This window comes from Triturus cristatus, chromosome 3_1 (genome assembly GCF_964204655.1).
Source record: "Triturus cristatus chromosome 3_1, aTriCri1.1, whole genome shotgun sequence".
Lineage (NCBI taxonomy): Eukaryota > Metazoa > Chordata > Amphibia > Caudata > Salamandridae > Triturus > Triturus cristatus.
In genome coordinates, this window is record NC_140583.1 from 911,182,413 (window position 1) to 911,204,360 (window position 21,948).

The window sequence follows — 21,948 nt, forward strand, 5'->3', positions numbered from 1 at the left end:
TGCTATGTTTTTTAGGTCTCTGCTCTAGACTGCCTGCATGCACTGTCAATCAATCAAGAAATTTGTAAAGCGCACTACTCACCCGTGAGGGTCTCAAGGCGCTGGGGGGGAGGGGTGCTGCTACTGCTCAAATAGCCAGGTCTTTAGTAGCCTCCTGAAGGTTAGTAGGTCCTGGGTCTGTCGTAGGAGGATGGGGAGGGTGTTCCAGGTCTTGGCAGCGAGGTGTGAGAACGATCTGCCGCCAGTGGTCGCTCCTCAGATGCGGTGGACGAGGGCGAGGTCGTCGGAGAGGAGCTGCCAGTTCGCGGTGTAGAAGGTGAGTCGTATGCTGGTCCAGTGTTGTAGAGTGCCTTGTGTGCGTGGGTGAGGAGCTTCAAGGTGATCCTCTTGTTGATGGGAAGCCAGTGCAGGTCTCCCAGGTGAGGTGTGATGTGGCTGTGGCGAGGGATGTCGAGGATCAGGCGTGCAGAGGCGATCTGTATGCGCTGTAGTCGTTTCAGGAGTTTGGCCGAGGCTCCTGCGTAGAGGGTGTTTCTGTAGTCCAGCCTGCTGCTGACGAGGGCCTGGGTGACAGTTCTTCGTGTTTCGGTGCGGATCCTTCTGTAGATCTTGCGGAGCATGCAGAGGGTGTTGAAGCAGGAGGATGAGACGGCGTTGACTTGCTTGGCCATGGAGAGTGTTGAGTCGAGGATAAACCCCAGGTTGCGTGCGTGGTCGGTGGGTGTTGGTGCTGCTCCCAGTGCGGTCAACCACCAGGAGTCGTCCTAGGATGAGGGGGTGAGGCCGAGGATGAGAACCTCTGTTTTGTTCGAGTTCAGCTTCAGACGGCTGTTCTTCATCCACTCGGCAACGGCTTTCATTCCTTGGAGGTTGGTTTTGGAGGAGAGAGGGTCTTTGGTGAGGGAGAGGATCAGCTGGGTGTCGTTGGCGTAAGGGATGACGTTGAGGTCGGGCGACGTGGGCGAGCGGTGCCATGTAGATGTTGAACAATGTTGGGCTGAGGGATGATCCTTGGGGTATGCCGCAGATGATCTCGGAGGCTTTGGAACGGAAAGGGGGGAGGCGGACGCTCTGGGTTCTGCCGGAGAGGAAGGAGGTGGTCCATTCCAGAGCCTTGTCTCAGATCCCTGCGTTGTGGAGGCGTGTGCATAGGGTGCAGTGGCAGACAGTGTCATAGGCGGCTGATAGGTCCAGGAGGATGAGGGCCGTGGTTTTGCCGTTGTCCAGCAGGGCCCTGATGTCATCGGTGGTGGCGATGAGGGCAGTTTCTGTACTGTGATTACTGGGGAACCCGGACTGGGACGGGTCCAGGATGTTGTTCTGCTCGAGGTAGCGGGTCAGATGTCTGTTGACGGTTTTCTCGATGACCTTCGCCGGGAACGGGAGCATGGAGATGAGCCAGAAGTTCTTGAGGTCCCTCGGATCCGCCTTGGGTTTCTTGAGTAAGGCGTTGATCTCGGCGTGCTTCCAGCTCTCCGGGAAGGTCGCGGTCTCGAAGGAGATGTTGATGGCCTTGCGGAGATGGGGTGCGATGGTGGCGCTAGCTTTGTTGAAGATGTGGTGCGGGCATGGGTCTGAGGGAGAGCCGGAGTGGATGGTGTTCATGATTTTGATGGTGTCGTCGTCGTTTATGTTGGTCCAGGTGAGCAGGGGGTTGATGTGGGTGGTGGCCGTGGGGTCTGAGGTGTCGGTGGCTGTCGGGGCAGTCAGGTTGTTGAAGTTGTCGTGGATGCCTGCTATCTTGCGATGAAACAAGGTAGCAAGGGGGTTGCACAGGTCTTGCGATGGTGGGGTGTCGTTGGTGTTGGAGCTAGGGTTGGAGAGTTCCTTCACGATGTTGAAGAGCTCTTTGCTGTTGTGTGCGTTGTTGTCGAGGCGGTCCTTGAAGGAGGCCCTTTTGGCGGATCTGAGGAGGCGATGGTGTCTGCGGATGGCGTTCTTGTGGGCTACGTAGCTGTCCGGTGTCTATTCGCGGTGCCATTTCTTTTCTAGTTTTCGGCAGGTTTGCTTGGAGGCCTGGATATCCGCGGTGAACCAGCTGGCTTTCTTGTTAATACGTCTGTTGGAGGGTTTCTTGATCGGGGCGAGAGTGTTGGCGCAGTCGTCGATCCAGCGCCTGAGGTTACGGGCGGGGGTGTCAGTGGGGTAGGCGGGTGGGCTTCGGGTGAGGGTGGTGTTTAGCTGGTCTTCGGTGATTTTGCTCCAGCTGCGGCAGGGGATCTGTTGAGTGCGGTGGTAGGTTTCCGGAAGGTGAAGTGAATGCAGCGATGGTCGGGCCAGTGGAGTTCGGTGGTGTGGCTGAAGGTGATGTGGGAACTTGCGGAGAAGATGGGGTCGAGCGTGTGGCCGGCGGAGTGGGTGGGTGTTGTGACGAGCTGTCTGAGACCGAGGTTGGCGAGGTTGTCAATCAGGGTGGTGGAGTTGGTGTCGTTGTTGTTCTCGAGGTGGAAGTTAAGTTCTCCGAGGAGGATGTAGTCGGTGGAGGCAAGGGCGTGCGTGCTGAAGGAGTCGCTGAACTGAGGCCGGGGTCCGGGGGGTCTGTAGACAAGATTTCCTCTGAGGGTGGTGTTGGGATCAGTGTGGATCTAGAAGTGCAGGTGTTCAGCGGTGCTGAAGGTGTTGTCGGTGCTGGTCGTGACCCTGAGCGTCTTCTTGTGGATGATGGCGATCCCACCTCCTACTCCGTTGGTGCGGTCCCTGCGGGTGATCTTGTAGCCGTCCGGGAGGGCTATGGCGATGTTGGGTGCCGAGGAGGCGTTCATCCAGGTCTCTGTCAGGAAGGTGACGTCCGGTGAGGATGTGTCGAGCTGTTCCTAGAGTTTGACAGCGTGTTTGCGTGCGGAGCGGGTGTTCAGTAGTATGCATCTGAGGTGGTTGCGTCCTGTCGCAGTGGGCGGTTTGGCGGCTCGGAGGCTGGTGAAGATGCAGCTCCGGCAGGAGAAGGGTCCTTGGGTGTGCTTCAGGACAGCCAGGAAGCAGGTGTGCTGTCGTCCGGTGTTGAGAGTGTGGAGGGTACTGGCTGTGTAGTGGCGTCATTCTGTGTGGTGTTCGCGGGGGCCAGGGGGTCTGGCGCTGGGCATGGTCCAGGCACAGATGGGCTTGCCTTCGGCGCGGCCACGCAGCGGCCACCATATAAGGGGAGGTGGGAGGGAGGAGCAGCTGGGAGGCGGGGCGGCGAATGGGCGAGCAAGGGGGCGGGGACACAGCGGCGGGAAAAGCAAGAGGATAGAGCGGGCGGAGGATACAGAAGGCAAAAAGGGCACAATAACAGTACAACAGTATAAAAAGGAATAAAAGGCAAAATACAACTAATAACAATACGAGAGCAGAAGCACAATCACGACAGGGAAAAAAGGGGCAGAGCGAGCGCAGAGAGCTTACGGCCTAACACTGGCCACCAGGGATGAGGCGCAGGTGGTAGCCTGCGGATGGAGGAGTGCCTCGAACTTTCAACAAGCGGCAGCAGCAGGGACACGGACACACAGGTGGTGCTGTGCGGCATGGGGAGCGACCTGCCTGAAAACAGGGTCAAGGGTCGCTCTCCTCACTGCGCAGCGGCCGCCATATAAGGGGAGGTGGGAGGGAGGAGCAGCTGGGAGGCGAGAGCAGGGCGGCGAATGGGCGAGCAGGGGGGTGGGGATGCAGCGGCAGGAAAAGCGAGAGGGTAGAGCGGGCAGAGGATACAGAAGACAAAAAGATCACAATAACAGTACAACAGTATAAAAAGGAATAAAAGTTGAAATACAACTAATAACAATACGAGAGCAGAAGCACAATCACGACAGAGAAAAAAGGGGCAGAGCGAGCGCAAAGAGCTTATGGCCTACCACTGGCCACCAGGGATGAGGCGCAGGTGGGAGCCTGCGGGTGGAGGAGGGCCTTGAACTATCAGCTAGCGGCAGCAGCGGGCTCTGGGACACGGACACACACGGACACATGGACATGTCTGAACCGAGACATGCTGTATCTACTGTTGTGGGCTTCAGCCCACACAGAGGCTTCCCATTAGGTGGCACCATCGTTGCTCCAATTGCCGTTCTCCCCATTTGTTAATGGCATGCATACGTCATCCCTCTTCTGGTGTTTAGCCTTCCTCGAGCGCACCGCCCAACTTCTTTCAGACAATACACACAGCCATTTTAGTGCATAGTTTCTGCCCTACTTTTTTATTTGAGAGCTCTTTTCACAAATGCTGGTTATGATGTGTTTTTACCTATGTGCTTCACTTCACCTCGTTTTCACACTCCCTAAAACAAGGATGCTGGAGTCAACGCAGAATCTAGCTTTTCTTGTTTGAATATTTGGTGAATTAAGTTTTTCTCACCGTTTCAGTCCAAGATGGAGCTCAGAATATTGCGGGAAGTGAAACATTTTGATTGACTGACAACATAAAGTACCTCTACCAAGAGCATGCAGCAGGCCCCGTTCTGTAGTCTACCCGAGTGAAACATCACACTGAGGGGCTATCTGGTGCTCCCGCTGCAAGAATGGAGATGCAGTGCACACCGTGTGCTCAATGTTCAGTGCACTCAAAGGCATCTGGGGAGAACGTGTGCTCAGGATAATCAGTGCACAGGTGCACCCAGGTTACCGCAACTGCATTACATTTAGCTAGCCTGCAATAAGGTGCTCTACGTCATGCCACAAGCGAGCTCTTCTGTACAGTGCAGCGTGGAGTTCAGACTTCGGATAAAGGAAGAGAGAAGTAGAATTATAATAAAAACAAAATGTCTTCCTTAAGTCCAGACCCAATTAAGGTCCCAATTCTTAAAGAAAGTCACAAAATTGCACCCATGGTATATGTCCTTGCGTTAGTGCAGATTTACAGTTTTCATGAATTCACAAAAATTTACAGAAGTAGGCCAGGGAATCGTATTCTTAGAAAAATATTTGTGAACTGTTTTTTAGCACAAACAAATATGCAAGTGTAGATTTGCTCGTGCGAAAATCTGTTGAGCATTTACAAGTTTCCCTCCACCTACTTTTTTTCCAACCCTGGAAGAAGTTTGACTTCTACCATTGTCAGGAGTAAATTTGTGACCTTTCTCAGTATGGAAAATGATTAGAGTAGACCTGGTCAAAACCCCTAAAACATGCAATTTAGTAGGTTTGCACAGACTCAAAAGGGCATTCCAACCCTGGAACTATTGGTTAACGCTACCTCCAGCCCCTTTATGTAGATCTGCGGGAAGGTGGCAAACTAAGGACATTTCTACAATTCAGACCCTATTAAAATATGAGCCCTGGCATAATCAGAAAGGCTAGTATTAGGGTTTTTGTATAATGAGATTGCTGCCATTAATTTGTCACTGCACTACGTGGAGTCGAAGAGACAAGTGGTTTTTTTTTACAGGACAGGTATATTTATGAAGCATCCTGTCCCATGGACAAGTAGATATTCTATTTTATTAAACACCCCTACACTAATAGGTGATGTTGCGTTAGGTGCTGTGGACCCTATAAGCTCATGAGAGGGTGTATTTTATGAAGGAAATGTGTGAGCACAAAACGTGCATACATCAAGGATTGTGTAGTACAGTGACGTCACCAGACTTGGGTGTATGTAGGAGCAGCATCATTCTGCACGAGTTTGTGCACTTAATTAGCACTTCTGACTAGAGGTGATGTTAGAGCCTCGTATTTGATGCACCCATCGTCTCATCGGTGCTGCACGGTCTGTTCGATGCCGTTGGTGGTGTAGAACGAGGTGTCTGCATGGTCACCTCTCGAAAGGTGGTATGTGGCAAGGCAAAGTCATTCACCGCATGTATTTATCTTAAACATGGACCAGGGCCCATACTTTTTGCTAGCTGTTTTGCCTGAAGATTAACCCAGTAGAGGTTGTCTCCCCCACCTACAGTCCAAGATCTTTTTGGGGGCAGACATTAGTGCGTTGTTTTGCTGGTTTGTTCAGACCATTGCCTCCTTCCACGTGCTCAACAGTCATAGTGCTAGCACGACGAAAAGGGCCCTTCGCAGCTCCATTAAAAGAACCGATGGCTTCTGACATGACTTCAAAGGGCGAGGAGAGCGTGTTTATTTACCACAGCATATAGAGTGTGAGCATAGCCTGCAGGTGTAAGTATCTGCTGCAAGTAACATTACGCTTTCAAAAAACTACATGTGCAGCAACAGAACACATGCATTCATTATGTTTATTAAAATCTAGTACAACCAGGGATGGGTTATTTATGCATTGTTTAACTTATTTAATGAATAGGGACATAAGGACGATTCAAACCTGACGGAATACCCAGCATTATTTCAAATTCTGGGATTGAACAAGTTGCCTGTTAAGTTTCCGGATACCTTCTGCATTGGCTGCACCAAGAAATGCATGGCTCAGAGGCTACCTTTTGGATTGTAAGGAGGTAAGGCAATTCATGTCTTTGCTATGTTACCACATTGTGTGAACCTGGGAATATTGAAACGAAATGCATATGTACATATAATATTGGGTGCAAGCATGTGATAAAAAGCATTGAGAGCACACCCTTCTTTTGTTAAATGATAATTTTGTCACAACCCCTTTATGTAATGTCAAAGTTCTAAAGTGCAGGTATTCTCACGTGTGACCCTTGGTACTAAATTAGACCAATCGGTCAGAGTACAATAAATAGATTAAAGTTGTATGCCAATTAAGATGGTAAATGCAGCTTTTATATATTTTTCTTGAACCCACAATGATCACTGAAGAATGCAGATTGGAGGCAAAGGAGTTAATCAATTGAGATGTCTTGCTGCAGGGAGTATCGTATCACTGCAGCATCATCTTCATCCAGGTGAGCTTCGGAGATGAGTGCCAATCATTTCGTGCCCTTTTTCCAATGTCATTCGTACCAGTGATGAAGGTTGGCACAGGCTTTTCAGTTACTGCTTTTTAAAATCCACCCTCCATACAACTGTTTAGTTAGGCGACTGTTATAGCTGATTCGCCTGCAATCACACAGTTTGGTTCAGCGACCAAACCCTGGGCCCACAAGCCATTGTTTCTGTCCTAGCGAGATCGCCAGAACACAGGGAGGCTGCTTGATTAAAAAACGGACGCTTAAAAGGCATAATAGGCGCTTTTTAGCAGAGTAAAGCAGTCGCTAATTAAACGGCACTGAGTAAGGTTTCAGGAGCTGGCGCAAAGGCACAGATCTTCTCCTTTACCACCCATTACCATTCAACTCGTCAACATGGCGGCCTCTGCGTCCATTACACCCATGTCTATGTAGGCACCAGTCTCCAGCACTGCGCAGCGCATAGTTGTTACAGTTTGCAGCTTGTACCACCCATTGCCACTGCCAGAGTTGCCCATGATAGATCCTACACAACTGCTAACCAGCACACTGCTACAAGTGTGACAATTTAGCCTATTCCAGGGCCCCAAAGCTATGAAAATAGCTTGGGCGGCAGGTATCAGTTGGTTTTAATGCTTATTGAATTAATAAACAATTGCTGTTCTGCTCAACTCTAAATTATACAAACAGCGCCACCAAATGGCAGCTGTCATAAATGCTGGTGCGACAATTAAGTGCCGGTGCTGAGCACCGGAAACCACTGGCTCAAATTAAGCACACACTGCTCAACCTACCTCAGGTACTGGTCCTATGATTATGTTCAGCTAACGCAACGCTCAACCTATATACAGTGCGGCACCTATGGGTACTAAGCACACTGCCCAACCTACTTTTGGTCCTATGTACAGCACATGCAAGGGTCCATCCACACACAGTGCTGTATGTATGGGTAATCACACACTGTTCAACCTACTCCCATGCTGATCCTACGTACAAGCACACAATGCTCCACCCACACCTTGCTACCTATGGGCAGTACATACACTGCTCATCGTGCCTTTGCTGCTGAGCCTATGTTCAGTGCACGCACGGTGCGCCCACACACCAGCCTTCTGGTAATGTGTTGTATTATATTGTAATTGCAATTATGCAATAGTTGATAAATCGAACATTTCACAGCAGTGAAAATTATAAATGTCACTTTATATTCCAGGCTGGCAAATAACATGGCTAAAAGACATTGACAAAGCCAATAGCTCTTGCAATGCCGAGACCAATTGGCCTTGCCAGTGCTTATTTTTTAGCCACGCATTTGAAGTAGTGTAGAGCACCATCATGCACTGTGCTTTCTAGCTGTCCAAGCACCAACTGCCATATGATGAAAAGTTCACGGAAAAGAATGCCGGTGGCAAACTGAAGAAGATAATGTTAGAAGGTGCCAACAGAGCGAAGAAGACAATTACATGTATTCCAAGAGACCACCCTGTCTCCTACCTGCTACGTGCAGATGTTGGTAAAGTTTGAAGCGTGTGTTGCATTAACAACTGCTACATGACAACAGACCAGAGTAAGGCAGGAAACTCCCAGTGTTTGAAGCAAAAAATGGCCTTATTTGACCTGTTTTTCGCCTGAAATTGCCTTTGATTCAATGTATGTCAATGGGGAAAATGCATTCCCCAGTTTTTTTCTCAAAGTCTTCCACTTGTAAAGTGTTGGCATGCATGCAACTGTTTTTTATCACCAGAAAGAGCTTGGGGTTCTTTCACCAATTTTGTGGCGAAGTCGGTTATTTTACTGCATTATTTCCAATTATGCCAGTTATAATTGTGTTTTTTACAGCAAGCTCTGAGGAGAAATCCATTAAATATTTATGTGCCTCCGATTATTTTACAGTAAATTGGGCCATCGATTCTCTGCTGCAAGTTTTTTGTGTGCTCTTCAAAAAACAACACCGGAAAGAGATATTTGTACATCATCATCAAAGAAGTGTCTGATACTTTATGCCACAATCCACCAGAAACAAATATTATTTCTAGTTTCTTGGCCAGCAGAAATTACACCAGTTTTAAATACTGGCACAGGTAATCTAATGCTTTATCATTCCTATGCCTTTGAATGGGCTAGCAAAATCAATGTAGTAGAAAATAAATACGATCACATATTCTATTTTATGTCGGGGGCTGTCCCTTTTACCATGTGCCAGAGTGCCTTCACTGTATGTGAATGATGCAGAAATATCCTGGGTTGCTGCAAATAATATGATGATGCTTAAAATTTCCATGAATGCGGATAATAGTATGATGCACCACGTTCCACTCTTTCAGCGGTGTTGCTCAAATGCACAAGATCTCATCCTTATGTGGAGTGAATTGTGAGTTTCTGCTTGCTAGTATCACATTGACCAAACTTGGGCACACATTACCCTATGAAGATGCACAGTACCGTACCACAGGGCAGCTCCTCCGTAATGGCGGAGGAGAGATGCCCACTGCCAGCAGATGATAAATGAAACGATAACACGTTGTTATTTTTGTTTTATTTATCTCTGTCGGAGTTAAGTATGTCCGACAGGAGGGGCAGGGCCAGGCCAGTGCAGGGAGGAGTACTGTGCACTTATAAGTGCGCATGTGTGTTTGGACGGCCATCTTAGGCGGGCCAAACACACATTGTTGGAAATGGCCCTTTTTGCAAGGTTATCCCCAAACTTTTGGCTTCTTCCTCCTATTTTTTCCTGACCTGCTGTTGTTAGTTTCAGGACTCCACGCCGACATCGACGCCGCTGCTTGCACCGTGGTTCGAGGGCACCGCTTGTAAGTTACACGAAGCACCAACCTCAACCCGCAGCCCAGCCATGGCCTACCGACCCCGGCGCCATCGACTCCAGTTCATCAGCCGACCACAGTGCTTCAGCAATAACGACGCCGCTGCTTGCACCGTGATTTGCCAGCACCTCGACGAGCACTGCATCTCTTCGCACTGCAGCCCTGGTGGCACCGACACCGCTGGACGACCGTCACCGAGCTGCTGCCTGCACCGCGACCTGAGGGCACTGCACACCGCACCGCTGCACTTCGCACCGCATCACCTGACGCCTGGCGATGTTCCCGACTTCAACCGCAAGGAGTTCGATCTGCAAGGCGTGTGACTTCAAGGGCCCAACGACACCTGCATCGACCTCCGGAACCAACGCCGGCCTTTCGGGGCTTATCGAGAGGTTGCTTATGCCCTCCATTTCTAAAGGTACTGTTTTGCGGTTCTTTCCGACACCGTAGCTGGCCCGCGTCCTCGCGGTCAGCCAGAACTGTTTGGATCTGTTGTTCACTGTGACATGACAACCAGACGGAGCTATGGACTTTAAGGAACTGTATTTCAAGTCTATTTTGATTACTGAAGATTTCTAAGTGCTGTATTGTGGATTTTTATCGTTTTGGTCTTGTTTTAAGTATATAAAAATATTTGATATTTTTCTAAACTGGTGTGGTGCCATTTTGTAGTGCTTTCACTGGGCTACTGTTGGTTATGTGCAAATGCTTTACACACTGCCTCTAAGATAAGCCTGACTGCTTGTGCCAAGCTACCAAGGGGGCGAGTAGGGGTTATTTTAGGAGTGCAACTCCCTTATTTTGACTAGAAGGAAGGGTCCCTACTTGGACAAAGGTGCAAACCCTTGCCAACTAGAGACCCCCATTTCTAATACACATGCACACTTTTGTTTCTCTAACCCGGCTGTATTGTACGGCCGAGTTGGATGAACCCCACAGGCTCCCAGGCACAGTCTGAGCGGCAAACAAAGCCGCTCAGACACCTCCTGGCCCTACTCTCATGCTAGAAAGCAGCGTCTGGATTGGGTGGGGAGCCCGTGTCATGAGGGACCATCCCCTTCCGCCTTCCGGGACACGAGGAGCAGGAGGAACAAGGCGGCCGTCAGCAGGACTAGAGCGGAGTGGCAGGTAAGTTTATTTATTTATTTTTACTCTCCAACCTCTCCTCGTCACTCCCCCTGCCCCCGCCGCCCTACCGGTTTTAATTGCCAGCAGCCACCACTGCTGGACGGTTAAACCCTGCCTGGTGTTTCTGTGGACTAATACATCCCATGCAGGGAGTAACATAGAGTCAGGTAACAATAAAAATGTTATTCAGCGCCAAACTACGAGTGAATGAGCATTTTACCAATAATCGTTATTTTAATTCCTAAGTTTGGTATACATTACCATTCCTAACTTGTAATTTCCCAGCTAGAATCACATTTCCATTCTAGTCACAGTGCACAGTTAGGTAGACATTTGCATGCCACCTTCTCAAGGCCCCATTTATGTCCACATTTTCATGCCAATTCCACAATTTACTAGCTACATTCATGTCAAAGTTAGTACCACAATACCTCATTTAAGTTTACCTAGACAAATTCAAATGTTTCAAGTTAGTTGCATATTGCCATGCCAGTCTCACCTGGTCACCTGAATAAGGTAGTGCTATGGTGACCTCTGTAAAGCAGTGCTGGACCTTTCTGGCGATGCTTCAGCTTCATCTCAGGTTGTGACTTAGTGGGGAATGAATCTTCAAAGGCAAGGGAACCCGAAGGGGCGGAAAATATAGTATGCCAGATCACAAAGGGTTGCAAGTTCAAGTAGGAATCGCTTGTTTGAGCAGACCGATCATGCATTGCATACCCAGTAAGAGTCAAGAAGGGCTAGAATGGGAGAGGCAGAACCTAAACCAATGCCAGCTACAGTAGCATATGGTGAGAGCAGAAGTGAGCAGCAGCATCAGATGGCATAAGCCTCTTTGTTTTGTTGGACTTACTCTAGTGAATATTTGACTTTCATTGGTGCGTGCTAACGTTTTTGAACCTTTACACTGATATGTCTCCATCATGTATCAGCATTGAAGAACAGATCATTTTTATTAAACTGTTTATATCTGATAGTGCCTGACACAGAGTACTCCTCCTTACGGGCATATGTTATCATTTATGATATTTTTGTCAAATATATGCTACTTGATTCTCTTGGTTGGATCCATCCTAGAAGAAATTGAATCATACTTTTACAAAATTACCCGTTCAGGACCCCCCTTATTATATTTAGATGTTCCTACCCAATCTGGGGAATTTTTGGGTTCCCCTATTTTGTGTATAGTTGACCATGGGAAAATAATAAAGTGGGTCCAAGACCATTCTGGAAGATTTTATGTAGTTCAAAGAATGTGCAGGTGAGGCCATTACAAAACTTAGTGCTCAAACTGAATCATTGGAAAACGAAGAGGGCTCTAAGAGAACTTGGTTTCCCCTCATAACTAAGCCATCTCACTACCAGAGGAAATGTTTAAGGCAGTGAGGTATTTACTTGGATTTGTGAGGGGTGGAAAAGGTCCAATTGAAGACATTTGGGGTTCCTTTCAGGGTATGCAAGGATACCACAGAAACTGTGAGCAGCGTGATTGTTGAGCTCTCCTCACCTCGGCAGAGAGATAAACATTTGAGGGCAGCCATAAAGCAGAAGTCACTTTCCTTGCGGGAGGCTATGGTTCGCTTTTTTGGAGGTAAAAATTATTTTTATTGAGAATTTTTCCAGGGTAAACTAGCAAGGACAGGTATGTCCAACATTTACATCTACCTTTCAAGGAACAACAATATGCCATTGTATATTTACAGTTTCGTCTAAAACATGAAAGAGTGACATATTCCCAATTTCATACATGCATAGGACCTGACCCTTCCACCCAAAAACTGTAAAGTCTCTTAGTCATATAGATAAAACGGGAACAACAAAGGAAGAGGCAGAGAAAAAAAAGAGAAGGGGAGGGTAAAGATAAAGGAAAACCCTCTTTCCCACACCCTCCTCCCATATCTGAATGCTACTACAATTAAACAAACTACTCAGGGACCTAATGTCTGCTTCTAATTGTGTTGTAAATGCTAACTTTCCGTTTAGTAGCACTACTCTTTCAACGGTTGCTCATGAAAATGATCTTTCTAGTTATAGCGCGATTGTCTCTCTTAAAATTGGAATAAATATAGTGCTCTCGTCCTAGAAGAACAAGCAGTGAGAAATGCCACCAGTGGACCCTTACGCATATTCAACATTTTTTAAATCATCTCTAAAAATATCTGCCATCCTTTCCATAGTTATAGCCTGCTGTAGTCACCACTGTGTTAGGGAGGGTGCCTCTGTTTTTTTCCATGCCGCTGGAATTGCCAACTTAGCTGCACCTAGACACATAATAGTCCTGTCTTGCTTAGTCTGACGTTTCAAGGGGTCATCACGTAAACCTAGCAGGATATAGCTTGGTGTATTTGGCACTGGGTAGCCGAAGATCTCTTTGATTTGCGCCAAGATCTTGGTCAAAAATGTCCTAATGGTTGAGCAGTCCCACCAAATATGATAGAAATCTCCCAGCAATCCACAAACTCGCCAGCATAAACCAGAAGTTTCCGAGGAAATTTTCTGTCAACTTTGCCAGGTATAAGTACCAGCCGTAGAGTAGTGTGTAGTGCGCTTCTCTCATACTTAGGGAGTGATTATATTTGGGGATACCTTCCCAAAATGTATTCAATTTCTCCTCCATTATCTTTGTCCCCAAAGTGTTTTCCCAGTAAGAGGTATACCGTGGCTGAGGGGAGCGCTGCGTGGTGAGAAGATTGTATAGGAAAGTAATAGTGGCCCTGAAGGATCCCATTTTTCTTACAAACTGCTCAACAGGAGTCAAGCTCTTGGTCACTGCCTCTCAGACCTCTGAAGTGATTGCTCAGTGTTTCAACTGCAGGTAGTAGCAGTGTTCACATGCTGGCAAATCAGATTTATGTCTGCTATTTGTAAATGTCAGTATATCCCAGTTAGGGAATAAATCCCTCAGTGTAAGGTATCTTCCCTCCCTCCAAGCTTCAAAGGGTCCCGGCTGTAATCCTGGTGAGAAGGCCGGGTTGCCGTGAATAGGGGTGTACAGAAAGGGGAATGTTGTCCAGTTGGCCCTTTTATTTACTCTGTACCAGGTGTTAAGGGTAGGCCCTGTGGGGGTACTTAAGTATGCGTTGAGGGGACACTGGTCTTTAGGTTTCCACAGGGTGTCTCAGATAGCTCTACCCACTATTGCTCTGTCCATGTGCAGCCAGGGCTTATCCGATTCTCGCATTGACCAATCAATATTCTCTCATAGTTGGGCTGCCTGGTAGTAGAGGTAGAAATCAGGTAGCCCGAAACCCCCCTCCTTCTTCGAGCATTTGAGTAAGTTGTACGATAAGCAGGCCCGTCCCTTCTGCCAGATAAATTGGATGCTGAGGGACTTTAGCGCAGTAAGAAATTCACAACTGATCTCTATCGTCAACGCCTGGAATAAATAGAAAGCCTTGGCAACACCATCGTTTGTGCATGTCGCCTTCCCAACCAAGAGAGGAACATGGCGACCATCGTTTAAGATCACTTCTCAATCGTTGCAGGATGGTAGGAAATTTGCCCTTATATATTGCCGATAAGTTGGGCGTGAGTTGTATTCCTAGATAGGTGATCTCTTTCTCTGCCTCTTGGAAGCAGGTATTCTCTATTATATTAGTCATTTCCACCCTAGGAAGGGTCAGATTCAGTAAATAGGATTTTGTTAAATTGATTTGAAAGCCTGCTAGTGTTTCAAAGTTTTGAAGCTCTACCTGTAGGGCTGCGAGGGAACTCTGATGTTGTAAGGTTAAGCAATATGTCATCGGCAAAAGGCGATATTTTAATATTCTACGTTGGCAACATGATGCCTTTAATCTCTGGTTTTTCACCGCCAGGGGTTCTATGCTCAAGGCAAATATCAACGAAGAGAGGGGACATCCCCGTCTGGTCCCTCTGCTCAGTGTAAAAAATCTGAATTGTACCCCATTGACCGTCACCCTAGCTCTAGGCTCCACATAATAGGCTCGGACCATAGCAATGAAAGGGTCACAAAAACCAAACCTTTTCAACATCTGGAACATAAAGGCCTAGTTTACCCAGTTAAACTCTTTCTCAGTGTCAAGCCCCAGTACGACCGCCGGAATGTGTTTTTTTGTGGACTTCTCATTTAAATGGACAACTCTCCTTGAGTTATCATGGGTTTGCCGGCCCTTGATAAACCCTAACTGGTCTGGATGAATTAGTTCCAGCATTAGGTTTTCCCGCTGTGTAATCAAGATTTTTTTAAACAGATTTTTTAATACAGCTTGGGGAGGGCTTTTGGTCGGTATGAGCCACAAAGCTGTCGGCCCTTTCCAGGTTTGGGTATTACAGACACCAATGCTTTGCTTATCGAGCGTCTGCTACTTGCTATGTCGGTGTGTGATTAAAAAGCAGGGTCAGCTGGGGGGGCCACGTCAGATCAAAAGGTCTTATAAAACTGGGCAGTCAGGCCATCTGGGCCCGGCGATTTGTGGAGCTTCAGCCCACCTATTGCCTATTGCCAGAACTTCCTCCTCTATGATAATGTCACCCAGGTATTGGTTCTGAGGTGTCGACACCTGTGGGAGCTCAATGGAGCCGAGGAAATCGAGTTGTGTTATCTTGTCCGTTTGGTCCGTGGTTTAAAGGTTTTTGTAAAACTCCTCCGCCTTTCCTTCCTCCTAGCCCACCAACTTTCTGTCTTTTCCCCTAAATCCCCCTATATCCCCCTATATATCTCTCTCGTTTGACTCTTATTTGTCTCGCTAAGTGTGCTTCCACCTTGTTCCCATGTTAATATGAAGTCTGCTTCAGTTTCAGCAGCGCATATTCGGCTCTATTGAAATAGATTGCATTAAGTTTTCCCTTTAGCATGGTGACTTGCCTATGGGGTGGCTGTGTGGAACACCTTAACACGCTTTCAGTTCTTCCTCTAGCTGTGCACTGTTGTGTGTTCTTTGCTAGTTAAGTTGATACATAAGTTGTAAACACTTGCCTCTCAGCACTGCCTTAAAGGCATCCTAGTTATTTGTGGGGCTGGTGTCAGTGGAGCAGGTTAGGTTGAAATACTTGCGGATTGCTTTCTTAAGTTCATCTCACTGAAGTCTGTCCCTCACTAAGGAGCTAGGAAAATACCACTGTCCTTTTTAGTTGATGGAGCAACCCACTCCAAGGTCATCAAGATAGACGCGTGATCAGAGATCACGGTAGGGTGTATAGGCACGGCCTGAAACTCGGAGAGCAGGGATTTGCTAATAAAGATGTAGTCTAGCCTCGAGTATGTGCGTTGGGTGTGTGAGTAGAAAGTGTACTCTTTAGCCGCGGGATGGAGGGATTTCCATGCGTCTAGCAACCCTAATTCTTGTACTGCATGTTTCAATCCCTTCGGAAGGCTACTGGCGGACATTCTATGCAGGTGTGTACTGTCTACCCTCGAGTGCCATGTTAAATTGAAGTCCCCATTAGTATAATTTCTACTTCAGCAAAGCCGCCCAACATCGTTAGAAAGGACTGGAGAAAGGCTGTTTGACCAGTATTGGGAACATAGATTGAGTCCAATTGTTTCCCTCTGAGACTCCCATTGACCATTGCCCAACGTCCCTTCCTATTTGTCTTGTACCCTGTTGGCTGAAATTGCAATAGAGAGGGAAATAATAATGCCACCCCATTGTGCTTAGCCGAGGCAGAGGAGCGACAGATCAGGGGATAAAGTTTATGTTTAAATCTGTGGTCTTCCGACTATTTGAGGTGGGTCTCCTCTATGGCTACTATATCGAAGTGGGAATCTGCTAGATATTTCCAAATCTTATGGTGCTTAAGTGGAGAGTTAAGACCATTACGTTGATATGCTAAATGTCTGGCTGATACACCTCCAGATTCTGAGTCTCATCACCTTTACTCACGGCATGGCGTTCTTCTGCATCAAAGTTCTTTCTAGCGTGGGGTAGCATGTGGGTAGCCATCCCGCCCCAACATATCATTAGCACCTCTTATGAGCCTTTGGACACCTCTGGGAAAGCCATAGCTCCTCTACATGGGGCCCTGAGAGACTCTGCAGAGGCAGTACATCCAGCAGGGCTAAGGCATCCGCTAGAGCCGTCACATGGTGGACTTTATTGCGATACTCGGACGCCAAGCCAAAGGGAAATGTCCAACTGTACCTGATGTGCTCTCTGTTAAGCTTTTCTGTCATTGGGTGGGACGCCTGTCTTTGCATTAGAGTTGCTTGAGCTAGGTCTTGATAGAGGGTGCGCGATGATCCCCGAAACAACACCCTGTGTTTTTTTTTCTTGCAGCTTGCAGGATCACCTCTTTCACTTTGAAGGAGCGTAGTTTCACCAGTATGTCCCGTGGATGTCGCTTGTCTCCTGGTAATGGCCTCCCCACTCTATCTGCCCTTTCCACTTTGATCTTCAAGTGTGTTTCACCCACAGTTTCTTCAAAGAGGCCCACCATAAAGGCCTCTAGGTCGGTCCCTTCCACTCCTTCCTCTAGGTCCTTAATTATAATGTTGTCGTGTTGTGACCTATTCTCTAAATCTTCCCTCCCCAAGATGGAGGCCTGTAGTTGGGTGTTGAGAAGTTCTATTTGATCCTCTGCAAGCTGCATGCGCTGCTCCTAGTCCACCGTTTTAGTTTCCAGATCCATTGGTCTTGTGCCCACTGAGTCGACATCCTGTTGGAGCGTTCTCAACTTTCCATGTAATTCAGTTTTAAGTGCATCTAGGGAGACCAGTCTGTCTTTAGTTCTTCCCTTAGTTCACGGTTGAACTCCAACTGCGAAGTTATCAGATCTTCTTTCATCAACATGTTCTCCTCCATCCCCAGCAGCCCAGATTTCCCCTGGGTGTCGTTTTTTGCAAAGTAGCTTGAGACCCTATTAGATTGTGGATGCAAGTTTTTGGGCGATCTCAAGAGTTACTAACTGGATACGAGCTACACCTCCTGAAAGAGATCTTGGCTTGTGGCCTAATGTCCCGCAAGCTTCTGTTTTTCTTCATTAAGAACCAAGAAGGCTTCTCCAGCTACGCGGCTCTCTCCAAATGGCGTTGCATCGGCTATGAGTGACCGAGGCTAGATCCCCTCAGTTCAGCTCCGTGGGCCAGCCCAACCCCCTCTCTCCATTCTCTCCTTCGTGCTTCCGCTCTCACTGCTGCTGGCGAGAGGAGGGCTCCTCTCTTCCCCCTCGTTCACTGTGACGTGTTTAGGTGGCTTCTTACCCCGTGAGTCCCATTGGTGCTTTAGGAGGCACTTATGACTCCCATTCCTCCATTTAAGTCAAACTCACGTCGCCCACTCAACAGCAGCAGGGCCTCCCCAGCCGGACACAGTGGCCTTGGTAACCTGCCCCCCCCCCCAAGGCTAACTCCTCAGTATCTCTGCAGCGTCCAACAGTCCGGTGGTGTCCTCTGTACCGCGGGGGGGTGGGGGGGGGGGGAGTCGCAGCCCGATTCCAGCCCTTATCTCTTTAACCGTGGCAGCCGGTTTAGGAATACGTGGCCGCCACCTTAAAGTCAGGCATCCCCCCACGTTGCCCATAGCCTCCGTGGTCACCGACACTAGTGCCTGTATCGCCGCTCTTGGTCTACTAAGGTTTCGCCTCGCTTGGGGCTGCGCAGCTCAACCTGCCAGATCGGCCGTCCACCCTCAATGCTGCACTCACCGGGCCGCCGTCCCACAAAGCTGTCTGCGCTTCTCCCCAGGGTGGCCACTTTGCCCTCTTGATGCCGCGGTTTGCCTCAGTGATGCTCCAGCAGGTCGCCTCCCGCAGTGGGACAATCTTACAGCTGGATCTCCTCGCTTGGCGCCATGTTAGCTCTGCCCACCGTCTCTTCCTTCTGGCATTATCCGCCGATTTCTCTGATCAAAATCGCCCTTTCCTCGGCGATAGTAGTTGGCTGCGAAAAAGGGAGGAGTCACTGTGTTTTGGTCGACCCCGTTGGAGGCGTCTAGCCCCTCATCTGCGGTTGATGGTGGCAGAGCCTCTGAGGATTGCATCCACTCGGCCATCTTGGCTGGCCATGCACCCGGTTTGCTTTATCCCAGTAGGCTGAACCGTAAGTACTCCGCATGGGTACAAGTATAAGGGAAAAGGGTAACTGAATGGGACAGTCTGTATCCTGAACTATTCTGAAGTTAAACCTATTGTGAGAGAGAATGTGTCCGATATAGAAGAAGTGTGTAGTGTGTTGATTACCTTTTCAGCAAAGAAGGAAAGATTTTAAATTATTATAGCCCTAATCTAGAATAGACCTGGTAATTTAGCAGAAATGGTGAGGTAGCATTACCATAAAAGTACAAATTTCTGCTGTATTGAGAATCTGGCTGGGCCAATTAGACTGTGGTCTGGACAATTGCGGAATAGCTGGTGGAGACATTGTTACTGTCTGTCATTCCTACATCTACTGTCTTTCAGCAGAAGTCAGTCATAGACACATGAGAAAACTACCACAACGTGTGCAGAATCAATCATTTTACAGTGCAGGGGAGCAGGAAGAGTGTCTATTGTTCCTGGTATCTGTCATTCTGGTTTATTCCAAATGCCCACCATATGAAACTACTACAATTAAAGAAATTACAGCTTTACAAGTTTGCTCCCATAGAAGTCTAATGGGCTTATTGCCAGGCATATAGTAATTTGCCATACACCCCCAATATCAGAAAGATACTGGTGATGATTAATGTGGCACGATATTTTCAACCTTTGACCTTCCATCAACTCACCACTAAATTGTGCTGAATGAAGAATATAAGCATTTCCCTTTGTTCACCATTCCCGAAGGTTGTTCTAGGTTTATGGGCATGACGTTTATCCTGGCTCAGCATCCACTGTCTTTCAGTGGATGAGGCAAATGATAGTTAAGTACACACCCCGTGTTGCTTTATCCGAACATGGCCTATGGAATACGGCACAACTGAGTCTCAAGAAGATATTATATTGCATAGGTTTTGAACATCTTAAAATGAATAGTTTAACCATGAGGAAAGAAAAGAGCAAGCTTAAGGTTACAGGCATATTGTCATTTGCTGAAAGAGAGTTGGACACCATGAGAGTTTGGTGGAGGCAGCGTAGCTCGGGCTATGACCAAAGAACAAAGAGTGGTTACTTTCTTTGGGCTTTCCAAACATTAGGCAATGTTTATATCCCATTTCAAAAGGCAGTCCAACATAGGTCTTCTTAAAACTAATAACGTTTGTGTGGAGCACCTAGTGGGAGCAGGTACTCAAGAAGGTACAGGATGAGACTTCAAGGGTTTATCAACTCCAAGGCCACTTATCATCACCAATAGAACTATCATTATTATTGACACAAGTGCCTATGCTTTAGGTTCAGTTCTGATACAAGAGTGAGAGGGCAGAAATGTATTTGTAGCTTTTGCGTCCTGAAGGGAGCAGAACATAACTATTTGGTGATAGAAATGTTGGCTCTGCCATAGGTGTGTGGGGGACTGTGTTTGTGCTTTATAACGACCGCAATCAGCCGGTTGAGCTAGGATTTGCAAGTGTCAGTATTGCCTTCAAACATTTTCCTAAGAGCTGGAATATATTCCAAGAGTGCAGAATATCACTGGTGTTTTTCTCAATTACCACTTCCAGTTTCTAGGGGTGACATTGAAGATAGTGTCAATGCCAGTGGAGATTGTTTTCTCTCGTTTAGTCTATGTGATGGACAGAGACCAAAGCAGGAAAAGTAGGAATGACAAATTAAGAGCGATGGTGTCAGTAGGACAATATGTCACCCTGCAGATGGTCCAGCAAGAATAAGAGTTATACAGCCTCTTTGGAATATTTCAAATGGTTAAACATGTGAGAATGAAGTGGTCTGTAGACTGACTGGTCTTGGCTCTAACAGGTTTGTAGCAAAAATCAGGTTGCTGAAAAACAAGCAGACACAAATGGATGACTGCAATAAAACAATAGGTCATGTCAGATTTCTAGATGCTGGTGGTAAACAGATGGGTAGAAACTGCATGGGTATCATTCAAGGGTTGCCAGTGATCGGACCTGCTGTTTGCTATACCTGACATTTAAAGGTCTAAAGACATCAACATAAAACCACAAACTGAGAATTTTAAAAGACAGTGATCTGCCTTTCTTCCCAAGCAGGTCCTGGAAATAGCAGCTACCAAGTTAAAACGTGAAACTGTTTCAATATAGAGGGTGGTGCCATAGCAACTTTTTGTCTAGGCTTTCATGGCATAGAACATACTCTAGAGCTCTTCAATTAATAAGTATTATTAGAGATTGCCAGAAAAAATGTGAAACAGGTTCTCCTTTAGCATCGACTGGTACGCACTGCTGATAGGGAACCTGAATGGGCGAGGCCAAAATACAACTGCGAAATGTATCTCTCAGTTTCACTTTCTATTTTAGTGGTGTAGACAGTTGCCATCATGATGCTTTTTTGTTATGAATTGAACTGGAAAGGTAATTTAGACATCTAGGAAGATTCAATTAAGGTTAACAAAATATTTGTCGAGTGTCATCCTCTTTGTAAAGCTATTCACCCTCGTGAAAAGCAACATGCCTCCATTGGATGTGGTATCCCCGTTTCCCCCTGACCAAGGTGCCACTTCCTGGCGCAGGGAGCAACCACCCATGCCACTGGGAAGGTTGTAGGGGCAGTAGAAGGCAGGATGGGCAAGAAGGTGCGAGCACAAAGCAGAGAGGATACAACAACAAGGGCTCCCTGATCATAAAGATGAAGGGGCCTTGCTTTAGATGTAGCAGACAGTATGACATTCTGGTAAGCCTTTTAACTGTTAATTGAATTAACCAGAAATAAAGGTACAATACTTGTGGTACATGGACAACAGTAACTCTGTTATTGATCAGTGTGCTCTCAATTCACCCATTCTCTGTTCCTTGTTTTCATTGCAAACTACACCATCCGCGTTTGCTGTATTTAGGCGAAGATCATGTTGCCTTCTGTCGACATGCTCTGCAACCTGTACAAGTATCTGTCGAGTAACTCTTATGATAAACTCAAAAACATGCTTAATAACATGCTTTTTATCTAAGAAAAATATGAATAGTTCATTTCACTATTCAAAGGGTGGAGAGACGCCTGTCTCATTTGTTACCCGCTTTAAAAAGTTTGTTCTTCACTGCATACTTGAAAAGTAAGACTGTGAAGTCTCTCCATCCACAGATAACTGCAGGGTGTGATTCTGTCACTTTCCCACCAAAGCAGCTACAAAAACCTCACAAGCTATAGAAATACTGACCATGGATCTGGCCTCTCACATGAGCAAATACCAGCATGAAATATTG

General features: G+C 47.3%; 1 protein-coding gene and 1 long non-coding RNA gene across 6 annotated transcripts in view; one reads left to right on the forward strand and one right to left on the reverse strand.

Moving 5' to 3' along the window:
* Window positions 1-21,948, reverse strand: part of TANK (TRAF family member associated NFKB activator) — a 299,318-nt gene that overhangs the window by 233,458 nt on the left and 43,912 nt on the right. The gene's annotated exons all lie outside the window — the stretch shown is intronic.
* Window positions 1-21,948, forward strand: part of LOC146861263 (uncharacterized) — a 72,139-nt gene that overhangs the window by 30,970 nt on the left and 19,221 nt on the right. For 2 of the 3 annotated variants that reach the window (XR_014978934.1, XR_014978933.1), the window contains exons 4-5: window positions 6,221-6,371; window positions 8,679-8,866. This is a non-coding gene — a long non-coding RNA (uncharacterized LOC146861263). Of the gene's footprint in view, window positions 1-6,220; window positions 6,372-6,696; window positions 6,783-8,678; window positions 8,867-21,948 lie in introns of all 3 variants that reach the window. The other variant, XR_014978935.1, reaches the window with a different exon arrangement.